Source organism: Mustelus asterias, chromosome 13 (assembly GCF_964213995.1).
Source record: "Mustelus asterias chromosome 13, sMusAst1.hap1.1, whole genome shotgun sequence".
Classification (NCBI taxonomy): Eukaryota; Metazoa; Chordata; class Chondrichthyes; order Carcharhiniformes; family Triakidae; genus Mustelus; species Mustelus asterias.
The window spans coordinates 60,776,138-60,790,775 of NC_135813.1; the positions used below are offsets into that span (position 1 = coordinate 60,776,138).

The 14,638-nt window shown below is 44.7% G+C and overlaps 1 protein-coding gene across 1 annotated transcript in view; it reads left to right on the forward strand.

Annotated features, from left to right (window-relative positions):
- Window positions 1-748: 748 nt before the first annotated feature.
- Window positions 749-14,638, forward strand: part of septin5a (septin 5a) — a 150,530-nt gene continuing 136,640 nt past the window's right edge. Inside the window, exon 1 of the mRNA XM_078226859.1 lies at window positions 749-891. The gene's annotated coding sequence lies outside the window, so the exon portion shown is untranslated. The remainder of the gene's footprint in view (window positions 892-14,638) is intronic.

A 14,638-nucleotide genomic window follows, 5' to 3' on the forward strand; every position in this document is an offset into this window, starting at 1 on the left:
TTGTGTGCCAATGTCGAATTTCTCTGTTGTTGACCATTTTTCCCTATAATCAACAGTTGTTTTTGTCTATTTTGGGTGTCCGATTACAGACGTATCTTGAATCAGTTGGAAACTTCCTTATTTTTGTTTTAAGAATGAAAACTATTTCAATATATTTCAGTCTGAAAAATAAACATGAATGTTTCATTTCCTTCCCCTCCCATGTGTTGACTGTATCACTGGTGACTGACATTGGAAAATTGGGCGAGGTATATATACAATGGGTGGCCAATCCCCAACTATCAGTTTTCCGCTCACAAGCAGAGTGAAAATTGCCCCATTGCACCTGGGCATCACTTCAGCCAACTCAGGTTTTCTAGTCACTCTATCTTACCATGCATGCTTACTCTGAACATTTCCCTAAAATTGAAAGCTGTGCTATTTGCCTTTATTTAGTTTTATTTGTGTTTGTTTTTCCTCCAGTTGTTGCTCCGATCTTTTCCCCCCTCTGCCTGATTGGCTCATTGTGTCTGTACTCAGTCTCCGATTGGCTTTCCCTGGCATTTCCTTTGCAACTGATTGGTTCTGTGGCTGGTTCTCTTAGTGTCCCGCTGATTGGCTGGCGGGATCTAAAGGGTGGCTGCGATTGGCTGTGTCATGTGACCGATTGGCTGGCTGTATCCAGCTCTTGAATGCCATTGGCTAGCTGTCAGTTTCCTGTGATGTGATTGGTGGTGTGTGCCTCCCTGTTGTAGGTGATTGGCTGGCTGCTTGCGCTGGGTACCAGTTTCACTGTGTCAGTAATCCTGGCTCTCTCGGTGAATCAGGCTCCGTGCGCCCCGCTGTCGGAGGGATTTAAACCTGTCACAATGGTCAGCAACGTCAGATTTAAAAGCCGAATGCTGAAATCGGGTAAGTCCCATTTATTGCAACAGAAAGGAACCCGATTAGCGATTACCATCGGTCTCTTGTGTTCCATTAAACCCTTCCATTCACTGCCTTCTCCTTTCTCTGCACGGTACGCCGGCTGCCGATGGGCGTCGCTGGGATACTGAACCTGCTGTATTTCCCCGATCTGTCGCCTGATTCACTCGGTTGTTCTGGGATCCAGAGGAGAAGGAGGTGAGTGCTCCCCTTGTCTTTCTTAAATGGCATTGCGGGGCAGCCTCGCTGCATTTACCCTGCCCTCTTTCCGCTTGTAAAAACGCTCTGAAATGCAAAAGGGGACCGTGTCGTATCTGATGGGTAAACCCGATCGGGATAAAAAAATAATAATTTGCACATTGTATTGACCGAGCCTGGGCGTGGGGTACCCCTGCCCGGACCCCTATTTGTCCTCACGACTCACTCGTTGTTCCCAGTGGAAGACATTCGCTCCCCTGCCGCCCCCCCCGGCTTGTCATCTTCCTCCCCAGCCCATTTAAACATCAATTTTGTGCAAAGATTTGCAAAGCAAATGAGGCAGGGCTGCTTGGAGCCGGAAAAACAGATTGCAGTCAAGAGTGAGGAGGGCTTGGGGGATCGAGCTGGGATGAGGTCTACGTGCAGGAAATCCAATGGCAACGATCCCCATAGTAATCCCACCCCAGTTATTAGCTTGGGATCATGTCTGGCTGTCAGATCCCACACTTTGTGGCCGCAGTTTGAGGAGGCTTGTTCTGAATGATATTGTACTCCCAGTGGAATGGATGCTAATGTGCGGATGTATCATACTGTAAAGACAATAAATACTGACTGATGTGCAAGGGAGCCGCTTGGTTTGGAATCTCATTCATCTGAGATCAAAATACTACTTATTCTTCCGGTACTAGACCATGCCCACTCCCGTTCACCTTAAAATCTGTTCACAGGGTAGCTAGTGGCTAATTTTTCATGGTTGCATCAGATTTGATTTTGCCGTTTAATTATTTATACAACACCCCCTGGTCTGAGAACCCAGTGCATCCAAAGGTGTTTATTATGCACAGGGTTCCAAGGGGGCTGAGGGACTTCCAAGGCGCCAGTATCTTTCCTATTTAGTCAACCTGGTGCCACATCTTATGTTAGGGCGCGGTGCAAAGCTCAAGTGGTGAGAGCATCGCTGACAAGGAAGGGTTCCAGCTCCTTGTACTTGTATTTGGATGGTAGCTTGAAAGACATGTCCTGATGTCAAAATTGTTTCGGTCACTCATACATCCGAGTGCATCACATTGGATGGGAGAGAGTGTTTGCTGTCTGTTGCTAGAACGAAAATTTAAAAAAATACGCCAAGCAATCAGAACATGATGTAGAACATGCTGTTACATCGATATCCTAGATGTGAACTGGACTATTTGCTGTTTTCACTGGTTTGCGTTTCTAGGTGATCTCGACGTTCCTGGGTTTGGAGTGAACCCAGGCGTTCAAAAACTAGGGGAGGAGATTTTGAGTCAGAGTCCAAAAAGCCTTTGCTGAATACTTAACAGTGCGTAAAACCACACGCTGCAGGAGAAGGTCAAGTGACATTCACCTATCATTCAATAGCCAATGCTTTTTGCCTCCCTTCCAAGCCCTGTCTCAGTGCTGACCCCGAGTCACAACGTTATGGTTTCAAACCCCTTCCAGATTTCAATGTATAATCCAAGCTGCCACTGCAGTGCAGTACTGTTGGACATGCCAACCTTTGGATGATACATTGGCCCAGATCTTCCGGTTCTGGATTACTGGAGACCGTCCACACCTCCCAAGTTGCACTCCAGGATCCCCTGTAATCCTAATACACTGAATCCATGAGAATTGTTTGGGAAGTTTGAACTTCCAACGGGCAATTCCCCTGCTCTCTGGGAAACTCCAGAAATGGCTCTGACACTGAGTTGGAGACATTGGAAAGTTTTTGCTTACCTATCTGAATAGTTCCCGAGGGAAAATCGTAGCCTAACCTCAAAGTAACTGTACAACTGATACTCCCACCTCCCCGACCCCTAAATATCACTCCCCAACATCCCCAAACCCCAACCATCCCCCAACACCCTGGACTACTCCACCTAACACCCCAATCTTCTGACTACACCAAAGCCCCCAACTCCCCTAACCTGACTACCTTCCACCCTGAACCCCCCCCATCACCTGACTCCCCAAGCTTTACCTGACCCAACTTCCTCTTGAACCCTGACCAAACTTGACCATCCAACTCCCCCAAGAGCCCCTGACTCAACCAATTAAACCTGACCCAACCTCACTACCCAGCTTCCACCCTAACCCTTTACTCATTTATGTCACCCACCCTAACCCCTTCCCTATCAACATATTCACTCACATACTAACACACTGAGGAGCTGTGTAAATGTCCCAGCATTTCAATGTTTTAGTGAGCACTTAGCAGAATATGGTAGCCAGAGCTGTAAAAAGGGGGTTCAGCTTGTCTTGCATCAGTGAGCCAGTGTTACGATGAAGCAGTTGGATTGAAGTTATGCCTTGCATTTCTGAAGAAGCTGGGATCAGAAATCCTGGCCAAAAATGGTGCAGCAAAGTTGTTGCAGGGTGATAATCCGGTGGTGATTGTCACTCTTCAAAGGATTCAGACCATTAAATTTAGGTTTCATCTTGGTCTCTCCTTCAGCTGGGCCTAAAAGATCCCATGACACTATTCAAGATGAACAGGGAAGCTCTCCCAATCCCTGACCATCATTTAGCCCTCAATCAACAGCAGTGAGGCATGGTATCTGGTTATTTATCTCATAGTTACTTGTGGGGATTTCATTGTGAGCAATCTGGCTGCTGTATTTCTCTAAAGATAACAGAGAATGCACTGTAAAAACAGTTAATTGGCCGTGAAAATATTCAGGATGTAAAAATGTGCTATACAAATGCAAATTATATCTAGGGAAAAATAGTGCACCAGTTTGCATATTGATGCAACCACTGTACATTTATATGTGTGGGATCTCCATACATGTATATTATTGATCCAGTAAATATATATTATTGGTCCAGTGAAGGTCCATTTTTGTTTTGTGTTCATAAATCCCTGGCCGGGACAGTACTGCATGGAAAAAGGAGTGCAGGGTTGTAACACTTAGTCTCTCCTTCATCTCTAGCAGGTCATGATGGGTAAATGGAACTCACGCTTGCATTAGAGATCTTCATTGTTAAATTCAAATGATGCAGCATCTATATTATAGAACCCCATCTGCCCTTGTCCACCTGCCTGTGGACACCCAGGCACGGTGACACGGTGGTTAGCACTGCTGCCTCACAGCACCAGGGACCCGGGTTCAATTCTAGCCTTGGGTGACATCTGTGTGGAGTTTGTACTTTCTCCCCGTGTCTGCATAGGTTTCCTCTCGGTGCTCTGGTTTCCTCCCACAGTCCAAAGCTGTGCAGGTTAGGTGGATTAGCCACGGTAAATGCATGGGGTTATGGGAATAGGTTTGGGCAGGAATGGGGTGGACCTGGGTAAGATGCTCTTTCGATGAGTTGGTGCAGACCTAATGGGCAGAATGGTATCTTTCTGCACTGTAGGGATGCCATGGTTTATCATAATTGGATTCTGTGGCTTGTCAGGGGCTCTGCTATACTTGAAAATAAGTTTAAAGTGCCAAGAGGATAATCCATTCAACACATTCTAGGCCTTTTCTGGGCCATTGATTTCTTCCTCTACTTTTTCTGCATACATCTCGTGAGCCATTCTGGTAATTGCTTTAATTTCACTGCCTCCCAATGGCACGATGGAGTTTCTGAATGGAATTGCCCAATCTTAGGGAGACGGGGAGGACCATCAAAGGATTGGCAGTCAGGTCAAGCTACATAAGATATGTGCTATGTCCACGCTTTGGTACTTGCATTGGCAGACAGAGGTGAATATACCATGCTTTAGCAGATAATTAATACATAAGGAGGCTCTAACACCATTGGCACAGAAATGTGTGAATGTCAGAGTAACTGTTACACTGGATGGTTTGACCAAAGTACCCCAAATGGCATATTTTTATGTAACGCCCGTGCCTGCAGACTGGAGAGGATTGAAACTGTGTAACCTCAACCAGGGAATATCTGTAACATGCTGACCTCTATCATTTCTCTTAGTGCAGTAATGCCTGCAATCAGTGCTGGTTGATATTGTTTAACAGTGATTGTGCAGTATTACCACAGTTTGAAAGCATATGGTATATTTGGGAAGGCCCCTGTTACTGCTAGCTGGTATTATGCACTCTGACTTGGCCGGTACCCATGTGAAAATGCATATTTACTTAAAGTTCTTTAAGGTACCTGAAATGGCTAACAATTTATTATTAGTTTGATTGGCTGTGGTAAATTGCCCCTTAGTTTCCCAAGATATATAGGTCAGAGGGATTAGCGGGGTGAATATGTGGGGTTACGGGGTAAACCTGGGTATGAGTCGGTGCAAACTCAATGGGCTGAATGGCCTCTTCTGCACTGAAGGAATTCTATAATTCTGTTCTATTATTTGCACCAAACATCTGTCATGCAATGTCCACCTCCAATACAGAGAACCTAACTATCTCCCCTTGCTGGTCATTGGCATTACCCTGCCATTAACAACCTGGGGTCAACATTGAACAGAAATCCAAATGGAACATCCACACAAATGCCTTAGCTACAAGAAGAGGTCAAAGAGGATCCTATGTTGAATGGCTAAAGTCTTGACTCATCAAAATCTTTCCATCAGCCAGAAGACATATGTCAGAGTTTCCACTTGCCTGGATGCAGCTTCAAAACATTGAAGAAATTTGAAATTTTGCAGGACAAAGCAGTCCACTTGATTGCTTCCATCATCTTAAGCAGCAACTGCCTCCACTGCTGAACTATCTACAGGATGCTCTGCAGTGAGTGACACAGCTGCTTCCACAGCATTTCCAAAGTCTACAATCTCCACCATCTCGAAGGACAAAGGCAGCAAGTGCAAGGGAACACCATGACCTTTAAGTTCCCTCCTATCCTGACACAGACATATATGGCCATTCCTTCATTGCCACTGGGTCAAAATATTGGATCTTCCTGGGTTGTAGGAGTAGTTCCACATCCTGGACTGCAGTGATTCAAGAAGATGACACCATCACCTTCTCAAGGCCAACTAGAGATGGACAATAAATTCACGCCTTGCTAACCATGCCTGCAATCTGAAGAATGATTACAAACAAAATTGGATTTGTTGAACCTATCACATCCTATGACCATGGTAGATAAAACTATTCAAAACAGTATAGATCAATTGGATAGATGTAGAATAGATTATAGATATGGCAGATTATAATAAATGGGATAATGTAAGCAACTGAGACAAAGAACATAAAATTAGTCCAAAGATGTGCTAGGTGGATTGGCTGTGCTAAATTGTCCCTTAGTGTCAGGGGGATTCACTAGGGTAAACGCATGGGGTTATGGGGATAGGGCCTGGGTGGGATTGTGGTCGGTGCAGATTCAATAGGCCAAATGGCTTCCTTCTGCACTGTAGGGATGCTATATGCACATAGTGCTTGGATTCTATTTTTAGGATGCTGGTGCATTGTGCGCTAGTTCCATTTGCATTGTGCAGGAGGTCTTGTGGCACAGTGATAGCACCCTTACCTCTGGACCAGAAGCTCTGGCTTCAAGTTCACTTCATCTCCACTTCAAGTTCAACGCCAGGACTTGCTGGCCATGGAAGGAGTGTCCATGATGTGGTTTAATGGGCTGATCATCAGTTTGTGAATACATTCCCCACTATTCCTCAAAGGGAAAAGGTGTGGGTGTGAAGATGTGCTTTTAAGAAAATGTTTTTGTTCAATGATGTCCCCAGGACGTTAATGGTGGGGCAACTCATCAATGATAAATGCCAGTGACTATCAAGAGGAAGTAGTTAGGCACCCTTGTTGTGGGAGGTTGACATTGCCTAGCGGATGTGTGGTGTGAATAATACCTGCTTATTTGTACAAAGATGGAACTTGTCCAGGTCTTGCTGCGTATAGGCAAACACTGCTTTCTGACCTGCAGAATTCTGAATGGAGTTGAACATTGTGCAATCATCAGTGAACATCCCCATTTCTGACCTTACACCAGAAGAAACATTCTGGGTAAAGTAGCAGTAGTAGCTGAGAACCTACTGGAGGAATGCATCATCACTTTTCTCTGTATACAAGGGCAAATAGGAATTCAGCCAGCCTTACATTAACTGACAATAAAAAACAAACATGTTCAAGCAGTAAAACTGGGGGAAACTCAACAAAGCCAGACTGTGCCCACCATTTAAAAGGACATCCCACATCCCGACACTCCGAATGCCCACTTCCATTGCAATAGGACAGTTGGCCTGACAGCGCAAGGGGAACCACTAAAGGCGCAGAAGCCCTGAAATTATGCTTTCCCACCATTTCCTCGGGGGATGTAATTAATCTCCTGTTGAAAGATATGGCAGGAAACCGGTAGAAATCTCAGAGGGAGCATTAAAAATTTCAGGACTGGAATTCACCAAAACTGACTTGAAACAAACTAAAATAATAGAAATGAAAGTGATAAAGCTAGGAAAAATAAAACATACCGTTTGATGCAATGTCAAACTGGACATAACTTATATCTAATGAGCAAAAGACACTGCTTATTAGTGTCCAAAACCTATTCAAGTATAAATTGAGGCTAAAACATAAACAATCGGAACACAAATGTAAAAGCCCCCATTTTGTGTTAGGTCAGAATTAATTGATTGGCCACAGGTCATTTCTATAGAAATAGGCTAAATACCTTGTCTGAAAAATGGAGACCATTCAAGGCTCCAGTAGATTTGCTCTACACAATCACATTGAGGGAAAGCAGACAAAGCTACCAGGCAGTGCCCACAGCTCTCACTGTTCATTCGATGCTTAGGGATTTAATAATCAGTCAGGTGTAAACTTAACACTCATCCGAATCCAACAAATAGGTCCCATTTTGGAGTAAAAGGCTGGTGCCAGCTCTTCTGTTCAGAGAGAAGTTATCACCAAAGAGTCAGCGGGAAATGCCACAGTTAGGTTATTTTTATAAAATAAAATGGAAATGAGACATTTGGAGTACATTAAACAAATGGCAGGGAGATTGGCTAGCTCAGTTGGCTAGCCTGTAGATCAGATTAACACCAACACCAGTGTTGTAAAGTTTATTTATTAGTATCACAAGAAGGCTTACATTAACACTGCAATGAAGTTACTGTGAAAATCCCCTTGTCGCCACATTCCAGCGGGTACAGTGAGGGAGAATTTAGCATGGCCAATGCACCTAACCAGCACGTCTTTCGGACTTCGGGAGGAAACTGGAGCACCCGGAGGAAACCCATGCAGACATGGGGAGAACAGGCAGACTCCGCACATGTAGTTGTCCAAGCTGGGAATCGAACCCAGGTCCCTGGAGCTGTGAGGCAGCACTGCTAACCACTGTGCCAACATGCCGCCCATGGCGGTTTGGCTGAGGCAGACATGGGGTTCAGCTCTGTGTCCTGCCCATAGTAAAAATTTGTGGCATTTTGCTGTGATTTGACAAATTACCGCCAAGGACCTGCCTTTGTGCAGAGAATGCAAGAAGTAGAAACAAATGGCACTTAGTGGACACTGTTTCAGTTGCTTATAATATCCATTTTTTAATTAATTGATGTGGGTATCATTTACAGGACTGACATTTATCGCCCAACCGTGGCAGCATGGTGGCACAGGGTTAGCACTGCTGGTTCACAGCGCCCAGGGACCCGAGATTGATTCTGGCCTTGGGTGACTGTGTGAAGTTTGCACATTCGCCCCAAGTCTCGTGGGTTTCCTCTGGGTGCCCCGGTTTCCTCCCACAGTCCAAAGATTTGCAGGTTAAGTGGATTGGCCATGCTAAATTGCCCTTTAGTGTCCAAAGATGTGTAGGTTGAGTGCATTAGCCATGGTAAATGCATAGGTTTACATGGATAGGATAGGGGTGGGTGTGTGGGCTTGGGTAAGATGCTCTTTTCAGAGAGTCAGTGCAGACTCAATGGGCCAAATGGCCTCCTTCTGCACTGTAGGGATTATAAATGCATTCTAATGTCCCAATTTCCCTTGAGAAGGTGGTGGCTAGCCACAGTCTTGAATCACTGCAGTCCATGTGCTGATGATACTTCTGCAGCGTTGCTAGGGAGGGAGTTTCAGGGTTGTGACCCAGCAACTATGAAGCAATCAAATCAAATGAGCAAAAGTATCTAATATAACAGAAACTAGTAAACGGTAGAAATCAAATCAAAAATGTCAAAGAGTGCTCTCCTATCACAGAAAGTGCCTTTGCGCTGACAGACACCAATCTTAGGGATTGAAGTGTAGCCCAGACATGCAAAATGGATAAAGCACAGGAATATAATGAGTGCATCCTATTCGAGACAGGCCAATGTTACATTAAACTAATGTTAGATTGAGCCACACCTATGAGAATTGAAAAAGTGCCTCTCCTTAAAGGGCCAATGTGATTTTGAGGGAGAGTAACTCTCCTAGACAGGCTTCGAGGCAAAGTAAAACAATGCAAGTCACTCAAGCAAACTGCATCCAATCAAAGCAATGAATTCAGGCTAAAATAAACATCTCATTTAGTGCCTTCTGGTCACAGGGATTATCCAGTGAACTGGCAGACAAAACATTCCGGTACTGAACTCCAGCTTAATTTAGGGACATGCTGCCCGCCCACAATAGATGAATTTGTAAGGAAAGATGGAAAACCAACTCACTTTGGGCCTCACTGTTGGCTATTCCCTGCAATTACCTTTTGATGTGAAACTTGACGTTTCTCGGATGTTTTACTTATAGTTAGTCACTTACATGTTGAGATTCATGAGCTTCCTTCCCATCAGCACTGTGGGTGTATCTACACCACATAGACTTCAGCAGTTCATGAAGATGGTTCACCACCATCTACTCAAGGCCAATTTGTGATGGGTAATAAATGCTGGCCTAGCCAGTGACACCCATATCATGTGAAAGAATCAAAAAAAGCTGAGGAATGTCCACCTTTGTAATAAAATAGATCTGACAATTGAAAGAAAAGATCTCAACGGTTCAAATAGAGATTCTGTGTTTCATGTACTCTGGCAGGGTTAGTGTGGACTGTGTCTACATGAACAGAGATTGATACTGCAGGCTGTGCCTCTATTGTTATTGATCAATATCTCAGAATAGTATGTGTCTTTATCACTAGTGACCAGTTATCTTAGGACAAGCAATAATAATGTTAACTGGTAAGTCCAGTTTAACATTGATTGATGCATGGGTATAATTTGCACCGGATTTGTCCTATTGCCACAAACTATGCAAGTATGCTCATGTAAATGTATTGGCATGGATTGAAAGCATGGTGCTGCTGAGCCTGTATTTGTGCCAACCAACCTTAGCACAACATTCCTTGGGCTTATTCTTGCATAGTTATATGATAGTAATGTGTACCCGCCCATTTCCTGCAGACGTCCCATTTTGAGTTTGTGGTTTTTTTCTCTGCTGGATTCTAATCAGATAGGAGATATCCTGTTAAAATCAGGGATGATTAAATTACTTTTGGATGAAAAGAGTTGGGACAGAATTCAGTCTGCTGGTTAAATGAGATAACTTCCCAGTAAAGGGAAACAGAAAGTGAGTCATTCTCGACTCTTGCGAAGGGTGGTTGTTTTCACAGTGAGAAGATCTGAGCCACAGAAGCAAAAGCCAAATCTCAGCATTCTCCTGTAGCATTGAGCTTCTGGATGGTCCAAAGAGTAGATATTGATTTTTTTTCTCTGTATTTCATAGAATCATAGAATTCTTTCAGTACAGAGGGAGGCCATTTGGCCCATCGAGCCTGCACTGACAACAACCCACCCAGACCCTATCCCCGTAACAGCACATATTTACCTTGCTAATCCCCCTGTCACTCAGGGTCAATTTAGCATGGCCAGTCCACCTAACCTGCACATCTTTGGACTGTGGGAGGAAACCGGAGCACACGGAGGAAACCCACGCAGACACGGGGAGGATGTGCAGACTCCGCACAGTGACCCAAGCTGAGAATCGAACTGGGGTCCCTTGCGCTGTGAGGCAGCAGTGCTAACCACTGTGCCACCGTGCCGCCCAGAGACCAATAATCCAGAGATCTGTTGCAATTTGGCACAGTATGGCACGATGGCACAGTGGTTAGCATTGCTGCCTCACAGCTCCGGTTTGATTCCCAGCTTGTGTCACTGTCTGTGCGGAATTTGCACGTTTTCCCCATGTCCGCGTGGGATTCCTCCGGGGACTCCGGTTTCCTCCCACAGTTCGAAAGACGTATTGATTAGATGCATTGGCCATGCTAAATTCTCGCTCAGTGTACCCGAACAGGCGCCGGAATGTGGCAACTAGGGGATTTTCACAGTAACTTCATTGCAGTTTTAATGTAAACCTACTTGTGACACTAATAAATAAACTTTAAAACTTTAATTCAAAAAGAGGTCAAATCCCACCACAGCACTTCACAGCTTTTAGTTTAATTAAATAACACTTGAAGTGAACGCTAGTGTCAGTTATAGTGACCATGAAACTACCACAAAATTTATCGGGTTCATTAATGTCCTTCAGGAAAGTATATCTACCATCCTTATCTGGTCTGGCCTTCATGTGACTCCAGGCCCGATTGACTTTTAAATGACCCAGTCAGCCGCTCGGTTATATTAAATGCCACAGAAACAGAAAACACCCGTCAGACCACCGAACACTGACCTAAACATAGGACACCACAAAAGCATGCCCCTGCTCAGTCGACCCTGGAGACTTGAACCAAAACCAGAAAAGCTGCCCACAGACTAGTTGAGCAACAGCCTGACACAGTCATATTGACCAACCCACACAGATCCTATTCCTGTAACACCACATATTTATCCTGCTAATTCCCCTGACACTAAGGGCAATTTAGCATGACCAATTCACCTAACCTGCACATCTTTCAACTGTGGGAGGAAACTGGAGCACCCAGAGGAAACCCACGCAGACACGGGAGTACATGCAAACTCCGCACAGAGAGTCACCCAAGTCTGGAATTGAATCCGAGTCCCTGGTGCTATGTTTTAAAGTTTATTTATCAGTCACGAGTAGACTTACATTAACACTGCAATGAAGTTACTGTGAAAATCCCCTAGATGCCACACTCCAGTGCCTATTCGGGTACACTGAGGGAGAATTTAGTATGGCTAATGCACCTAACCAGCAGATCTTTCGGAATGTGGGAGGGAACTGGTGCACCTGGAGGAAACCCACGCAGACAAGAGGGAGGGCTTGCAGAATCTGCACAGGCAGTGACCCAAGATGGGAATTGAACCCAGATCCCTGGCGCTGTGAGGCAGCTGTGCTAACCACTGTGCCACCGTGCCGCATAGCAGTGCTAACCTCTGTGCCACCGTGCCGCCAAAAAGGATATGTCAGGAGTGGAATTTGAACCCATACCCCTAGAAAGGGACCAGAATTCACCAGGCTTATACAAAGCAAGAAATCACATTCCTTGAGTCTGGCGCATTAGACCTCTCAGACATCCTGACAACTAGTTCAGAGACAAATATTACCGAGGAGAGAGGGCTTGCAATCTTAAATTTCATCTCCAACCAACTGGACACGCCATTCATTACTTTTTTACTATCTTTCCCCTGAAGGGACAGTGGAAAGGATCTCACAGAACAAATGAATCCAATGTCTCCTGCCTCAAAGCACTTTTGTTCAATTCATGCAGTTACATTATTAAACCTATGAACAGCCCTCCATCTAGTTCAGCAGCAGGTGAAGGATTGGGGCCACAGTTATGTAGTCAGGCTGAACTCACAGCCTGGAGAAACAGGAAATTCAAGATATTTTAGATACCAATGGAACCTTCATTAATAGTAAATGGATTTATTGTAGTAATTTGTGTTGTTTCTTCACCCCTAATTTTATAATCTTCCCTTTCCTGAAAGGGTTGACTCCATGCTGGAATAGACTTCCAAGGGAAGTGATCGTCCCCTCAGTACAACTCATGAGGAATGTGATTTGTGGCAGTGAATCAGGAGACAATTCAACTGTGTTCGCCTTCACAGCCAAGTCCAATCCTATCCTCAAGCACCATTCACACAAGTTGACTTTTGGCAGGGCATTTGGGACTTAGCGTGGATGTCTTGGATTTTGTTGGCTCCTGAACCAAGGAATCCTGTGCAAAACTCTTCCTGCTGCCCAGGTGTAAATGGAGACAAAAGCTGGGAACGTTCTGATTGATATGATCTGCCGATGCACTCAGTTAACTTTTTGAACTCGTGTAGTGATATAGTTCAGAATGTGAAAACAAATGACCGCAGATGATGGAAATCTGAAATAAAAGCAGAAAACTCTGGTAACACACAGCAAGTCAGGCAGCATCTGTGGAGAGAGAAACAGTGTTAATGGGCGGCATCTTCTGGTCCTGCCGACGTTGACCGCTGATGGTGCTGCCCTGCTGTGGATTCCCTGGTGGCAGGAGGAACACTGTTGACAACGGCAGGACCAGAAGATCCCGCTGCCGGCTAATAGCGGCCATCCTCCGCAAAACCCCACTCAATGTATTGGATTAGTGACATTTCGTCTGAACATCACAAACCTGAACCGTTAACTTTGTCTCTCTCCACAAATGCTGCCAGACCTGCTGAGTATTTCCAGCATTTACACAGTAGAACATGTCACAGGAAACTCAGATAAGTAACCATCACCCTAATGCACTGTACAGTCTCTTGAGGTTTTTTTGCTGATTCTCTCATGGGATGTTGCCAATCCTGAACTGCCTTTGATGAGGAGGTAGTTGTAGTATAATGGGGAGAATCAGAGACTTGGGGGAGGCGATGGCCTCGTGGTATTATCGCTACACTATTAAGCCAGAAACTCAGCTAATGTTCTTGGAACCCAGGTTCAAATCCCGCCATGGTTGATGGTAGAATTTGAATTCAATAAAAAATAACGGAATTAAGATTCTACTGATGGCCATGAAACCATTGTCGATTATTGTAAAAACCGATCTGGTTCACTAATGTCCTTTAGGGCAGGAAATCTGCTGTGCTTACCTGGTCTGGCCTACATGTGACTCCAGAGCCACAGCAATGTGATTGTCTCTCAACTGCCCTCTGAACAAGGGGAACTAGGGATGGGCAATAATTGCTGGCCAACCAGCGACGCCCATGTCCAAGAATGAATAAAGAAAATGTAATATAAGGGGTTAATTCCCACTGTGATATGCTAATTAGACACTGATGCAATGTCTCATGACCTTCCACTCTCAAGTAGACCTCATGGCAAGATCATGTCCCTGTACGATGTTTCTTAAGAAAGTTAATTTTTTCCTTACCTCGGCAGACTCTGTTAATATTCTGTGTTAGCACAAGACACAGAATATTATGTGGTGGCAGTGAGTGAGAGAAAAAATATAGAAAAGACACTGCCATTGCCAGAAAGCTTCAAGCAGGTTGCAGATCTCAATCAAACCGAGCATGGTTGAACTGTCACTGAAGATTTATCAGATTTCATACTGCATCGGGCCTCATGGGGAAGCTGAGTAGTCAGCAGGTCAGTACACTAATATACACAATGGGTGGCCATATGGATAATATTTTAGTCAGACTAGGGATTGATGAAGAAAAATCTACATACAAATAACAAAAACATTTGAAGCCTACTTCAGTCTGTTAAAGAATATCATTGTCCAGCAGGCTGAAATTAACAAGCCTACACAAAGACAAGGG